The sequence below is a fragment of the Hyla sarda genome, chromosome 1 (genome assembly GCF_029499605.1).
Source record: "Hyla sarda isolate aHylSar1 chromosome 1, aHylSar1.hap1, whole genome shotgun sequence".
Classification (NCBI taxonomy): domain Eukaryota; kingdom Metazoa; phylum Chordata; class Amphibia; order Anura; family Hylidae; genus Hyla; species Hyla sarda.
Genome location: NC_079189.1, coordinates 227,788,986 through 227,804,250, shown reverse-complemented (window position 1 = coordinate 227,804,250; position 15,265 = coordinate 227,788,986).

Genomic DNA, 15,265 nt, shown 5'->3' with positions numbered 1-15,265 from the left:
CTTCTTTACACCACACATGCTGGAAGCAGAGAGGGATGATCATGTGTAGTGTGAAAAGAAACAAAAACAAAATAAATGAATATTTGTAATTGCGAATATATAGTGCTATATTTGCGAATATTCGCGAATTCGCGAATAAAATTCGCTTTGTGAATATTCGCGAGCAACACTACTGATGAAGAGGGTGGAACCTTTGAAATGGGTAGTCCAAATAAACCTATATTATTTTACTTTATCTATAGTTAGTCTGTTAATCTCAGTTATAAACAGTTTGCCCTAGAGCCAGGTGCTCTATGTTTGGATGTACATCTTTTATTCAGGCTCCCGAGAATTTTTTGGTTTACTGAGGTTTCTCTGAGGGTCGACTTGTTAGATTTCGATCGCTGCTCCAAGGACCTTGGACTGCGAAGGGGCATTGGCTAATCCTAGCACCCCTGTTTATTTGCACACCATCTTGGTGTAAGGTGCACGCTGTGTTGTGCCCAAAACACAACACAATATGATTAGTGTCATCTGGATAACATCACTTGAAAAATTCCTGAGAAGTCACCTAAAACTAAAATGAGGCACGCATTAGACCAGGGGTCCTCAAACTCTTTAAACGGGGGGCCAGATCACGGTCCCTCAGACCGTTGGAGGGCTGGAATATAGATAACAAAACATGAACAAATTCCTATGCACACTTACATATCTTATTAGTGGACTACCACTTTAAGTACGCAGCACAGATCTCCCCACATTAGGATGGCAGTATAGATCCCCCACATTAGGTTGTAGTTCCCCCACATCAGGGTTGGCAGTACAGTTCCCCCGCATTAGGTGCAGTATAGTTCCCCCACATTCAGTGCAGTACAATTTCCCCACATTAGGTGCAGTACAATTGCCCCACATTAGGCGCAGTACAGTTCCCCCACATTAGGTGCAGTACAGTTCCCCCACATTAGGTGCAGTAGAGATCTCCCCCTTTAGGTGAAGTATAGATCCCGCAAATTAGGTGCAGTATAGCTCCACACATTAGGTGCAGTGTTTTCCCCCACATTAGGTTCAGTATTTTCCCCCACATTAGGTGCAGTATTTTCCCCCACATTAGGTGCAGTATAACTCCCCACATTAGGTGCAACATGTTCCCCCACATTAGGTGCAGTATAGATCTCCCACATTAGGTGCAGTATAGATCCCCCAAATTAGGTGCAGTATAGATCCCCCAAATTAGGTGCAGTATAGATCCCCCAAATTAGGTGCAGTATAGCTCCACACATTAATTGCAGTATTTTCCCCCACATTAGGTGCAGTATTTTCCCCCACATTAGGTGCAGTATTTTCCCCCCACATTAGGTGCAGTACAATTCCCCCACATTATGTGCAGTACAGTTCCCCTACATTAGGTGCAGTACAGTTCCCCACACTAGGTGCAGTACAAATCCCCACATTAGGTGTGCAGTACAATTCCCGCAACTGAGGTGCAGTACAATTCCCCCACATTAGGTGTAGTACAATTCCCCCACATTAGGTGCAGTACAATTCCCCCACATTATGTGCAGTACAGTTCCCCCACATTAGGTGCAGTACAGTTCCCCACACTAGGTGCAGTACAGTTCCCCACACTAGGTGCAGTAGAGATCTCCCACTTTAGGTGCAGTATAGATCCCCCAAATTAGGTGCAGTATAGATCCCCAAATTAGGTGAAGTATAGCTCCCCACATTAGGTGCAGTATTTTCCCCCACATTAGATGCAGTATTTTCCCCCACATTAGGTGCAGCATGTTCCCCCACATTAGGTGCAGTATAGATCTCCCACATTAGGTGCAATATAGATCCCCCAAATTAGGTGCAGTATAGATCCCCCAAATTAGGTGCAGTATAGATCCCCCAAATTAGGTGCAGTATAGCTCCCCACATTAGGTGCAGTATTTTCCCCCACATTAGGTGCAGTATTTTCCCCCACATTAGGTGCAGTATTTTCCCCACATTAGGTGCAGTATTTTCCCCCACATTAGATGCAGTATTTTCCCCCACATTAGGTGCAGTATTTTCCCCCACATTAGGTGCAGTATTTTCCCCCACATTAGGTGCAGTATAGCTCCCCACATTAGGTGCAGTATAGCTGCCCACATTAGGTGCAGTATTTTCCCCCACATTAGGTGCAGTATTTTCCCCCCCATTAGGTGCAGTATGTTCCCCCACAGACATACAGCCTCCAGCCAGTGTATGGCTGGAGGCTGTATGCCTGTGTTCTGCCCCACTTCAGTGCTACGACCACCGCTCTTCCGGTCCGGACATAGCAGTAAGTCCCGGGACCGAAGGAGCGGGGTGGTCGGAGCACCGAAGCTGACGTGCCGCTGGTAATACTTACCAAGCTGGCCAGAGCACGTCCTCATCGCTGTCCCGCTCCTCCACGCTCCGTTGCTATGGGCGCACGCACGGCGTCAGTGACGTCCCTGCGTGCACCACTTTCCCGGCGGCCCCTGCGTTTTTAAAGTAAATGGTCTCTGAGAGCGCATCCCTGTGTCCTGAAAACATCTTTCGGGACACAGGGATGTCCCATGCAGCGGCGGGCCGGATAAATGTCCTCGGCGGGCCGCATGTGGCCTGCGTGCCGTAGTTTGAGGACCCCTGCATTAGACAATCTTTAAAAACATAATTGCTTGCATCAAATACCATAGAACAGAATGTGAAAAAAGGGGACGAATGTTTTTCTGCAATTTATTTACATTTGATCACTAAGTGATCACTAAGACCCTAATTTTACCACCCATCAAATATTATCTAAAATATAACTTTTATTCCTTGCCATAAACATTAAAATTTAAAGTGGATTTGTCTCCGGTAGAGACTATGATCAGTGCATGATGCTACATGCTATTATATGTATATCTGCATTGCTGTGGCTGCAGTCCACATGCAAGAATGCTGGGACTCCACTCTATATTAAAAACTGTCACACACTACCCCCCCCCCCGACGTTTCACCACAACCAGTGGCTTTATCAAGGGCTATGGGGTTAATGGCGTGTATTTGAGCTCCGTTTGGGGTTTTATAACCTCCTATTTAGTGATGTCACCAAAGGAAATGATCTCACAAGCAAATAGACCCATATCATTGGTATTTTCCATGATTGACTCCTAAGGGAGCCAATCCCCTCTTCTCACATCATAGCATCCAGTCATTCAATTCATTATGACATCATGATGGACATTTATAGTCTCCAATCACTGCTTCAACCTTATCCTTACCTTTCTCATTGGCCAATCTACTGACTGCGTCTCTGCGCTAAGCTTCCTGCGCGAACTGATAGTATTCTCAGTGCTTTTCTTGCTTATTGCGCAGGCGTCCCTGCTTTGTTTACATACCTCTTGATTGGCTCCTTGGTGGTGACGTATATGCGCTTACAACAGCTGTGCGTACTGTTAGTGTGTTATTCAGTTCTACAGCGCTTCTCTATTTCCACTGCGCAAGCGCCGCGTCTTTGTTTATCTTTGCTCCCATTGGTCAGCCGTATTATGACATATATGCGCAAGAATAGCTGCGTGTCCTGTTAGAGTATGAATCCCGGTTTTATAATTTTCGCTTTCCTGCGCAGTTCAAGCTGCGCGAGCTGTTAGTATTCCATTCATATTCTTCTGATCTTCTCTTTCCTGCGCAGTTCAAGTTGCGCGAACTGTTAGTATATTTATATCCATATTCTTATACAGGATTTCAGTTCTACGCTGCACAGTGTAAGTTTCACTGCCTAACATAATTATAGCCATCCTACAAGCAGGCTACACCGACTGTTAATATAAATTTACAATATTATATAAATATTGATCTTAAGTGAGTTATTAACGCAGGTAAGTATGGTTATATATAAAAATAAATTTAAATTTTTCAATGCTATGAGGCTATCTTCTTCTTTATGTTATTACTTATTAACTGATGTTTTTATAGGAAGTTACTATACTTCCTCTTGTTTATACATGCTTGTCTGAAAATATTGGTGAGATTCTTTTCCACATATTATTCTTCTTAGACATCACTATTGAGGCTCACTATTGACATTATTTATTCATATCTGATTCTAAATTACTGCAGGCATTTAATCTAATTACAAAAATGCAGAGAAGGTAAAACCTTCATTCAAACCAATGGGACTTTTTGTTTTTAAGCGGTATATCCACCGTGCTTCTTCACGTAACAATTGATTATTCAAATTTCCACGTCTTGGTCCTAATTTGTAGTGTTTTACTCCCCAAAATCTCAGATATAAAGGGTTCACAGAATGAAATTCTCTCATATGCCTTGAAATTGGTGTATCAGCACAAGTGTTGATAGTGCTAATATGCTTGGATATGCGTCTGCGTAGCTCTTGCACCGTTTTGCCCACATATAATTTGGGACATGGACATTGGGCCACATAAACCACTCCCATTGTCCGACAATTTATAAAGTCCTTGATTACATAAATTTCATTATCAGCCGGATTGACAAATTGTTTGGTTCTAGGCATATAACGGCAAAAAGTACAAGATCCACATGAATAGGATCCCTTAATTGATGACTGCAACCATAAAGTGCCTGACATTTCCCGATAGAAGCTCTTCACTAGTTGTTCTTGGAAATTACGTCCTTTCCGGTAAGTTATCGACGGACTCACATTTATTACTTCCCTCAGTTCTGGATCAGATGTTAATAACGGCCAGAATTTCCTCAAGATTCCTGTCACCTGCTGGTTATTCTGATCATAGGTGCCACTGCACCTTATGATTTTATCTCCAGTATTTTTCGGTTTGTCCTGTAAAAGGGTTTCTCTTGGAGTTGCCCTGGCCCTGGCATATGCTCTATGTAAAACTTTTTTCGGATATCCTTGTGATATAAATCTACGATACAAGAGATTATATGCCGTTATATGCCTAGAACAAAACAATTTGTCAATCCGGCTGATAGTGAAATTTATGTAATCAAGGACTTTATAAATTGTCGGACAATGGGAGTGGTTTATGTGGCCCAATGTCCATGTCCCAAATTATATGTGGGCAAAACGGTGCAAGAGCTACGCAGACGCATATCCAAGCATATTAGCACTATCAACACTTGTGCTGATACACCAATTTCAAGGCATATGAGAGAATTTCATTCTGTAAACCCTTTAAATCTGAGATTTTGGGGAGTAAAACACTACAAATTAGGACCAAGACGTGGAAATTTGAATAATCAATTGTTACGTGAAGAAGCACGGTGGATATACCGCTTAAAAACAAAAAGTCCCATTGGTTTGAATGAAGGTTTTACCTTCTCTGCATTTTTGTAATTAGATTAAATGCCTGCAGTAATTTAGAATCAGATATGAATAAATAATGCCAATAGTGAGCCTCAATAGTGATGTCTAAGAAGAAGAATATGTGGAAGAGAATCTCACCAATATTTTCAGACAAGCATGTATAAACAAGAGGAAGTATAGTAACTTCCTATAAAAACATCAATTAATAAGTAATAACATAAAGAAGAAGATAGCCTCATAGCATTGAAAAATTTAAATTTATTTTTATATATAACCATACTTACCTGCGTTAATAACTCATTTAAGATCAATATTTATATAATATTGTAAATTTATATTAACAGTCGGTGTAGCCTGCTTGTAGGATGGCTATAATTATGTTAGGCAGTGAAACTTACACTGTGCAGCGTAGAACTGAAATCCCGTATAAGAATATGGATATAAATATACCAACAGTTCACGCAACTTGAACTGCGCAGGAAAGAGAAGATCAGAAGAATATGAATGGAATACTAACAGCTCGCGCAGCTTGAACTGCACAGGAAAGCGAAGATTATAAAGCCGGGATTCATACTCTAACAGGACGCGCAGCTATTCTTGCGCATATATGTCATAATACGGCTGATCAATGGGAGCAAAGATAAACAAAGACGCGGCGCTTGCGCAGTGGAAATAGAAAAGCGCTGTAGAACTGAATAACACACTAACAGTACGCGCAGCTGTTGTTAGCGCATATACGTCACCACCAAGGAGCCAATCAAGAGGTATGTAAACAAAGCAGGGACGCCTGCGCAATAAGCAAGAAAAGCACTGAGAATACTATCAGTTCGCGCAGGAAGCTAAGCGCAGAGACGCAGTCAGTAGATTGGCCAATGAGAAAGGTAAGGATAAGGTTGAAGCAGTGATTGGAGACTATGAATGTCCATCATGATGTCATAATGAATTGAATGACTGGATGCTATGATGTGAGAAGAGGGGATTGGCTCCCTTAGGAGTCAATCATGGAAAATACCAATGATATGGGTCTATTTGCTTGTGAGATCATTTCCTTTGGTGACATCACTAAATAGGAGGTTATAAAACCCCAAACGGAGCTCAAATACACGCCATTGACCCCATAACCCTTGATAAAGCCACTGGTTGTGGTGAAACGTCGGGGGGGGGGGGGGTAGTGTGTGACAGTTTTTAATATAGAGTGGAGTCCCAGCATTCTTGCATGTGGACTGCAGCCACAGCAAAGCAGATATACATATAATAGCATGTAGCATCATGCACTGATCATAATCTCTACCGGAGACAAATCCACTTTAAATTTTAATGTTTATGGCAAGGAATAAAAGTTATATTTTAGATAATATTTGCTGGGTGGTAAAATTAGGGTCTTAGTGATCACTTAGTGATCAAATGTAAATAAATTGAGGATAATAACCCTCCACCCATAGGTCCGGTTTTTTGAAGTTGAATGTTTTTCTGCATCTCTCTATTTTTTTTTTTTTATAAATAACTGCAAAATTAAAAGACAGACCAATGTGTTGCACAAAAAAAAAAAATGCAGAACTCCAAAATCTAAACTTAATCTATAAGTGTCAAGATCAAAAATATCCCTGAAAAATAATCATTTAAAATGTTATACAAATCTTATAATAATATTCTTTATATCCCCTTAATGTGATTAAATGTAACAATTCAGGGAAGGTATAAGGCCTACATCCTATAGTGGCAGTTTTTTGTTTGTTTGTTTTTTAAACTGCCACCACAGATTTTGAGCCAAAACTATGAGGGGACTTTTCCTTCCTGCTGTAACCACCATGGCTTTGGCTCAAAAACTGCAGCGGCAGTTTCCCCCAAAAATTGTTGTGTGTGGTGGCAGCTTAAAAGCAAGCTTTAGCATAAAAAAAAAGTTTCTGGAAGGTTGACTCCTCAGCAAATATGCAAAACCAGGATAGACAATCAAGATGAGCCTGGCCGGGAGAAGCCCAGAAGACAAATATGCAAAATATGCAAAAATACCCCATATGCCAAATGTAATACTGGTCTCTTATGGGACAGTCATGTTTTGTGGACCCCTTAGGCACTAGGGCCCCAATGTGACTGCTACATTTGCTAACTCTATAGCTACACCCCTGTGCCAGACATTTATCTGATTAGTGATAGACAGTGATTTTGTAACTCTTCGTGAGTCCTTTTTTCAGCTCTCATAGACATCAGCAGACAGTGAATATTATTCCAAATAATATACCAATATACTTATTCTATTACACCATAGAGTAAAGGTGTTTATCCAGTTAACCTCAGTTATTTAGCTGTGAGCTGCACACACATTCTATTTTTGTATTATTCCAAATAACTCGGGTCCCCAACTTGGGTCATTAAAGAGTGAATAGACCATAAACTTATGAGCTCCAGTATTCATGTGGGTTGAAAGGGTGATCTTCATTTATAAACAATGTAACATACACTTTTTAAATAGCAATTATGAAATATTATAGAACATGATTCCAACCCCGTATGGAAGAAGTAAGTCTGAGTTACAATATATCAGTTATCCAGCATAGTTTCCCTCCGACATGCATCAGAGGGAAACTGATGCTAGAACTGATCTCGTTCATTAAAATCGGACAGTTAACAATCATCCAGCATCCCAATCTTAACACTGGATGGTTTGACACGCCGGACAGCACAGGACAGGGGAATGCAGCTTGCTGTGTTCCCCTATCCAGTGCCAGAAATAATGGATGCCGGATGCCATACAACTGATGACAACTGATTCATGTTGTCATCAGTGGTGGCATCAGTTGCTTTGAGATTTAGGCTGAGTTCACTATGCTGGATGCTGGACATATGTGAACCCAGTCTTCCACTGGCAACCATGCTTTCACTAGCCATGTGAGGCTGTGTTCACATATATCAGGCGTCCGGCATAGTTTCCCTTCGGTGCACCAGAGGGAAACTGATGTTAGAACTTATCCTATTCATTTGAATGAAACAGTTCACAATCATCCAGCGTCTCATGGTGTTGGACACACCGGAGGGCACCAGACAGGGGAATGCAGCTTGCTGCGTTCCCCTTTCCGCTGTCCAGAAACAATGGACACCAGATGCCAGAAAACTGGCGTTGAGATCTAGGATGAATTCACCTATGCTGGATGCCGGACATATGTGAACCCAGCCTTACATGCTGACGATCAGAGAGGTATTAAACATAAATGATTGCAGAAGCACCAATACCAATACATCTGATAGTATAAAGAAAACAGGCAGGTGCTTGTACTGGACTGAAAGTTGTAGACATACACATAAATGTTCTGGTTATTGTACAAAGTAAGATCCTAAGAGGAACTTTTAGGCTGTGTTTCTACTGCATTCTTTGAGCCAAAGTCAGAAGTGGATTCGTGAGGAAGAAGTATAACTCTTCCTTTATATTTTTCATTTCTTTTGAATACACTACTGGCTTTGGGTAAAAAAAAAAAAGTCTTAAAAGCATACCTATATTTTAAGGAAGAAAGAGAATGTCCAGCACTGTAAGCACGATGCAAGATGGTTTATTGAAGAATATATCAGCAAACCGCAACAGGGATCATGGAGTGACGCGTTTCAGCAACCTTAGGCGCCTTAGTCGAACTAAAGATACATTCAGATCCATCTGCCTCTTATAGCGGTCCGCCCCGCCCCCCCACCAGGTGGAAAAACCTGAATGGACCAGGGCGGGGAATCCCCACACCAAAGAAGCAGATTTACAGACATGTTCACACTAAATAGATACATCTACATATAGAAAGGAAACCAGCGTGAACTCCATCTTACGAGTGGACTCATGCCATCCCGCCCACATTATTAGAAATTTGCCCGTGGGTGAGATGGTACGTGCCAGATGTAACTGCTCGAGGCCCGAGGATTTTGACCGTGAGGCTGAGGTCATTTCCTCTTGCCTGAAATCCAGAGGCTACCGCGATCAAGACATCCAACGAGCGATATGTATCGCTCGCGAACGTGATCGCAAAGAACTCCTGTCTGGTGGAAAACGAAGCTTCTGTCCAACCAGACAGGGGGGTAGGGGAACAGCAGGGGGTCAACCCATTACGTTTGTCACCCAGTTTAGTGATGATTTTCAGGCCATACGTAACATTGTACAGAAATTTATCCCTATGATCTCATGCAACCCATCCTACTCTAAAGTTTTCAGTAGTGGGTTTAGATGCATACCCAGGAAAGCTTAGACCGTCTCCAGCAGAGTATCCCTCAGCCTTTTTTTAAGTGCCAGGAGTAGTAATACTAATTGGCTGTAACAACGGGGATCCTACAAATGTGGACACAGCAAATGCACTTGCTGTTCTGTCATGTCAAATGGCGCAACTTTTGTGTCCGCATCCAATTGGGAACGATTTAACATGGAATATTTTGTTAATTGTAATACTCACCATGTTATATATCTTGTTACGTGTCGGGAGTGTAACATTTAATATGTGGGGTGCACGACGGGTGCCCTGAAAGTGCGTGTTCGGAGGCACCTGTCGGACATCCCACACTTTAACTCCCGACACGTATCCATGGTAAATCTACATTCGGGCTCGTATCGTAGCCTGTCTGTACAAGGCATAGAAAAGGTAATTGCACCTCCGCGAGGTGGAGATCACCGAAGTAAGTTATTGGGCCGTGAGGTCTTTTGGATCTTAAAACTTAACACTAAGTTTCCGATGGGCATGAACAGGAGACAAGACACCATGTTATATTATCAGGTCTAGATCTGTTGGTATATTACTTCTACACCTGTTATAGACACTTGTTATTGTTGGCATGGTGTCTGTCTCCGGTTCCTACACACCGTGGGGTCTTGTTACTAAGGGTTACCCCCCATGACAGACAGATATGTCAGGATACATCAAAGATATATAATACACTTACATATTCCATTGATATGTCGTGAACTCTTTATTTCATATATTGAAGTCCCTTGACTTCATCCGATTATATCCTAGACATTTATATGTCATAGCATTTTGCTATTCTATTTTTCACATATATGATTAATTATTCCATGTGACCCCCTATATTGGTCTTGGATAAATAGCCCTCCCCAATGTATATTCCTCCTACAAGAACTCCACGTATAGTTATTTTTCTATGTGCTGTGCGGTACCCGTGTGGTGTAGTTTTGATGTCTTCTTGTGCGGATACCGACACGGTACATCGAACTAGATTTTACTACCATTATTATTTTTATCAGTGATCTGGGGATAAAAATCTTTTTTTTCTTCTGATTTTTTCTTCGTTTATATATTCTTTTATATATTCTTTTCATGTTTCACATTGGCAGCTTAGGATACAGAAGGTGATGCAGCAGAGTACTTCTTGCACATATTCTACTTACTTGGTTATTCTCATACATTTTACAACATCATCTTATAATGCCATCATTTTTTTATCCTTGGCACTGTTCACATGATATCCGTTATTATTTTGACTGGCGTTTTATAAACCTATTTGTATGTGAGCAGTGATTAGGCTGTGTCTTTCTCTGTTTAATGTGAACATGTCTGTAAATCTGCTTCTTTGGTGTGGGGATGCCCCGCCCTGGTCCATTCAGGTGTTTCCACCTGGTGGGGGGGGGGGGGGGGGGGGCGGGGCGGACATCTATAAGAGGCAGATGGATCTGAATGTATCTTTAGTACGACTAAGGCGCCTAAGGTCGCTGAAACGCGTCACTCCATGATCCCTGTTGCTGTTTGCTGATATATTCTTCAATAAACCATCTTGCATCGTGCTTACAGTGCTGGACATTCTCTTTCTTATATTGACCGTGTTCGTGGTGTCCGCACGAGTCCGTGCACGGAGGCGGTGGTGGTGAGCTGAACCGCAACTTGTTTTACTCCTATATTTTAAGGAAGGGTTCATCTTACAGAATTTCGTTTCAAAATTCAACAGAATGTTAGCAGCTGAAATTCCATCGCCAAAAAAGGCATTCATCCAATCTTTAGGTGGAATCAGCTCTGCAGACATTGCCGTCTATGGGGACAGCAATTTCCACGCGGTCCTAGCGCCCACTGATTCAGTCTGTACTGGTTGCACTCGGAAGCTTCATAAGTGTGAACCCAGCCTTACAATTCACGAGCATTGCAAAATTCATTCTTCCCTAGCTGTATACTGCCGCCTTTAAATTTGCCATGTAACAGGCAGTGATGTGTAGGCCTAATAAAACATCTTCTCTGAAGCTGTCTAATACAACATTGCCAAACAGTGCACTTAAAATGCTGGTATTGTTTTAATTAGTGAAGCTGTCAATGCTACCGACAAAAGAACATAGGTCAAAAATGCATACAAACTGTTCTTTTTCTTATGTAATTGGAATTTGTGAAAGGATGGCATTGACAGTATGATACATATCTGAGCAGAAGTAACTATCACAATGCATATTGTGAAATCTGACAGAAAATGCAAAATGCATAGCATTCCAACCAGATGTGTAATCTAATTAAATAAGAAGTGCAATCATATTGTCAGAAACCATTAATCAGTCTTCTGGGATGGAGAAATCTAGGCCTGCCAGACAGCTGCAGTGAATATCTCCCTCGCATACAGTCAAGTCTAAGAAAGTATTGAATAATCTGCATATAAATGTGATTAGCAAATTATCTCCAGAAACCTCGGGAAGCTGACAAAAGGATTTTCACCTTTTGTTCACCTGTTAATATCCAAATGAATTTGAAAATTGCCGCTGACCTTTTGACAGTGTGTAAATTACAGGGGTCTCAGCTTAGCAAGCACTGGAAATAGGACTGTATCTTCATTATCCTTGTCATTGTATCTCATCAAGATAACGCTACGCTGTGCAGTATATGTCTCAGCTCCTCATTTTAGAAATAAAGATAAACCTCCGCTCTGAAGGGAATGCCCTAACTCTTCATGTTTTAAATAATACATCTTGGTTACATTTTTTTTTCTTTTGTTGGGAAAGGTCATTTTACAATATATCTATCAATCTACCTATAATTTATCTATATAGCTAGCTATATCTCTTTACAAAAACATAACGGCTGTAGGCTGCAAAGTGTTCATTCAATCTCTTGGATTTAAAAAAAAAAAAAAAAAACATTAAAGAGGTACTCCAGGGGAAAACTAATGTTTTCACATCAACTGGTGCCAGAAAGTTAAACAGATTTGTAAATTACTTCTTTATAAAAATCTGAACCCTTCCAATACTTATCAGCTGCTGTATGCTCCAGAGGAAGTTGTGTAGTTCTTTTCAGTCTGATCACAGGTCTCTCTGCTGACACCTCTGTTTGTTAGAACCAAATCCAGACAGCAAACTTCTCCTACTCTGGACAGTTCCTGACACAGACAGAGGTGTCAGCAGTGAGCACTGTGGTCAGATTTAAAGTACCTCTTTAAGTACTTCTAGGTTATATGATCAGAACCTAGATCATAATTAAAAATGATTAATTCCCACACCTAAATGATCATATCCTAAATTAACAGATTCCTATATTGCCTGATCCACAGACTATTACATTTTCATGTTAAAAAAATACAGACCCCAGACCAGATATAATATATATTCACTAGTTCCATTCTCTGCACCCATCTGAGCTCTGTTGACTTGGGTTCAACATTGCCTACCAGAATTGTAGCTAGGCTTTCCTTTAACTGGGGCAATTTTTTACATTACAGAGTACTTGTCACCAAACTAAACTTTTAATACACTGCTCAAAAAAATAAAGGGAACACTAAGATAACATCCTAGATCTGAATGAATGAACTAATCATATGAAATACTTTCATCTTTACATAGTTGAATGTGCTGACAACAAAATTACACAAAAATTATCAATGGAAATCAAATTTTTCAACCCATGGAGGTCTGGATATGGAGTCCCACTCAAAATCAAAGTGGAAAACCACACTACAGGCTGATCCAACTTTGATGTAATGTCTTTAAAACAAGTCAAAATGTTCCTGCTCCAAAATGCTCCTGGACAGTCTATAGTGCAACGTGGCATTGGTGGATGGAGCGAGACATGATGTCCCAGATGTGCTCAATCGGATTCAGGTCTGGGGAACGGGTGGGCCAGTCCATAGCATCAATGCCTTCCTCTTGCAGGAACTGCTGACACACTCCAGCCACATGAGGTCTAGCTTTGTCTTGCATTAGGAGGAACCCAGGGCCAACCGCACCAGCATATGGTCTCACAAGGGGTCTGAGGATCTCATCTCGGTACCTAATGGCAGTCAGGCTACCTCTGGCAAGCACATGGGGCTGTGTGGCCCCCCAAAGAAATTCCACCCCACACCATTACTGACCCACTGCCAAACCGGCCATGCTGGAGGATGCTGCAGGCAGCAGAACGTTCTCCATGGTGTCTCCAGACTCTGTCATGTCTGTCGCATGTGCTCAGTGTGAACCTGCTTTCATCTGTGAAGAGCATAGTGCGCCAGTGTTGCAATCTTGGTGTTCTCTGGCAAATGCCAAACATCCTGCACGGTGTTGGGCTGTAAGCCCCACCTGTGGACGTCCGGCCCTCATACCACCCTCATGGAGTCTGCTTCCTACCGTTTGAGTGAACACATGCACATTTGTGGCCTGCTGGAGGTTATTTTGCAGGGCTCTGGCAGTGCTCCTCCTGCTCCTCCTTGCACAAAGGCGGAGGTAGCGGTCCTGCTGCTGGGTTGTTGCCCTCCTACGGCCTCCTCCACATCTCCTGATGTACTGGCCTGTCTCCTGGTAGCGCCTTTATGCTCTGGACACTATTATGACAGGCACAGCAAACCTTCTTGCCACAGCTTGCATTGATGTGCCATCCTGGATGAGCTGCACTACCTGAGCCCCATGTGTGGGTTGTAGACTCCGTCTCATGCTACCACTAGAGTGAAAGTACCGCCGGCATTCAAGAGTGACCAAAACATCAGCCAGGAAGCATAGGAACTGAGAATTCGTCTGTGGTCACCACCTGCAGAACCACTCCTTTATGGGGGTGTCTTGCTAATTGCCTATAATTTCCACCTGTTGTCTGTTCCATTTGCACAACAGCATTTGAAATTGATTCTCAATCAGTGTTGCTTCCTGAGTGGACAGTGTGATTTCACAGAAGTGTGATTGACTTGGAGTTACATTGTGTTATTTAAGTGTTCCCTTTATTTTTTAGAGCAGTGTAGTAACTGCTTGTTATGTCATCTGGACCAGAGGAATTCAATCTAGGATAAGGTGAATGGATTAGATATGATAACAACATTTGAGTGATGTAAAAAAAAAAAAAGGAAGTTTGAGAAAGATAAGAAACTCCTAGATTTTTGATTAAGTAGAAAATAAATTGTATTTTTGTAGATTTTTTCTTTGTTCATCACAATGTGGGCAGCCAACTTGCCTGAGCTGTTTTAGCAGCATTTAGAGATATGCTTTATAACAGGCCCTATTGGCATAAACAAAAATAGTCTGGAGCTTATCCATTGACATGAATGGGAGAGGTTTCTGGACATGCTTTGTGACCTGTGAAGAGATTGTTTTACAGGAGGAGAGGCTGAACTGTCAGCTTCAGCTATTGTGAATGGTGGCATATATATATATATATATATATATATATATATATATATATATATATATACTGGTGTCATCTTTCACTATTCTTGTTTGTAATGATAAGGACAATTGATCTGTATAGAACAGGAAATTTCCCCATGGTTACCAAAGGCTATACAACCTGCCCTACCATGCAGCTGTAAATTTCTGATGGGTTACCTTCTCCTACAGCTGCAAAACATTTACCAGTTCACAAACAATAACTGTTTCACTTAACCTAGTTCTGGACACTAGGAGGCCTTTTTTAGCCTATTCGGAGGTTTGGAGAGTAACCATACAGTCATTGTCCAGAAGCTCCTACTGCCTATTGGCGAAGGCCAATAGTCTATCCTCACCCACAAATATAACTATAACCTCCAACTGACTCATTTTCATGGCAGAACTACAGCATAATGTTCAGTGCCACAGGGACATCCGGGAGAGCCAGTAACTACTGTCAG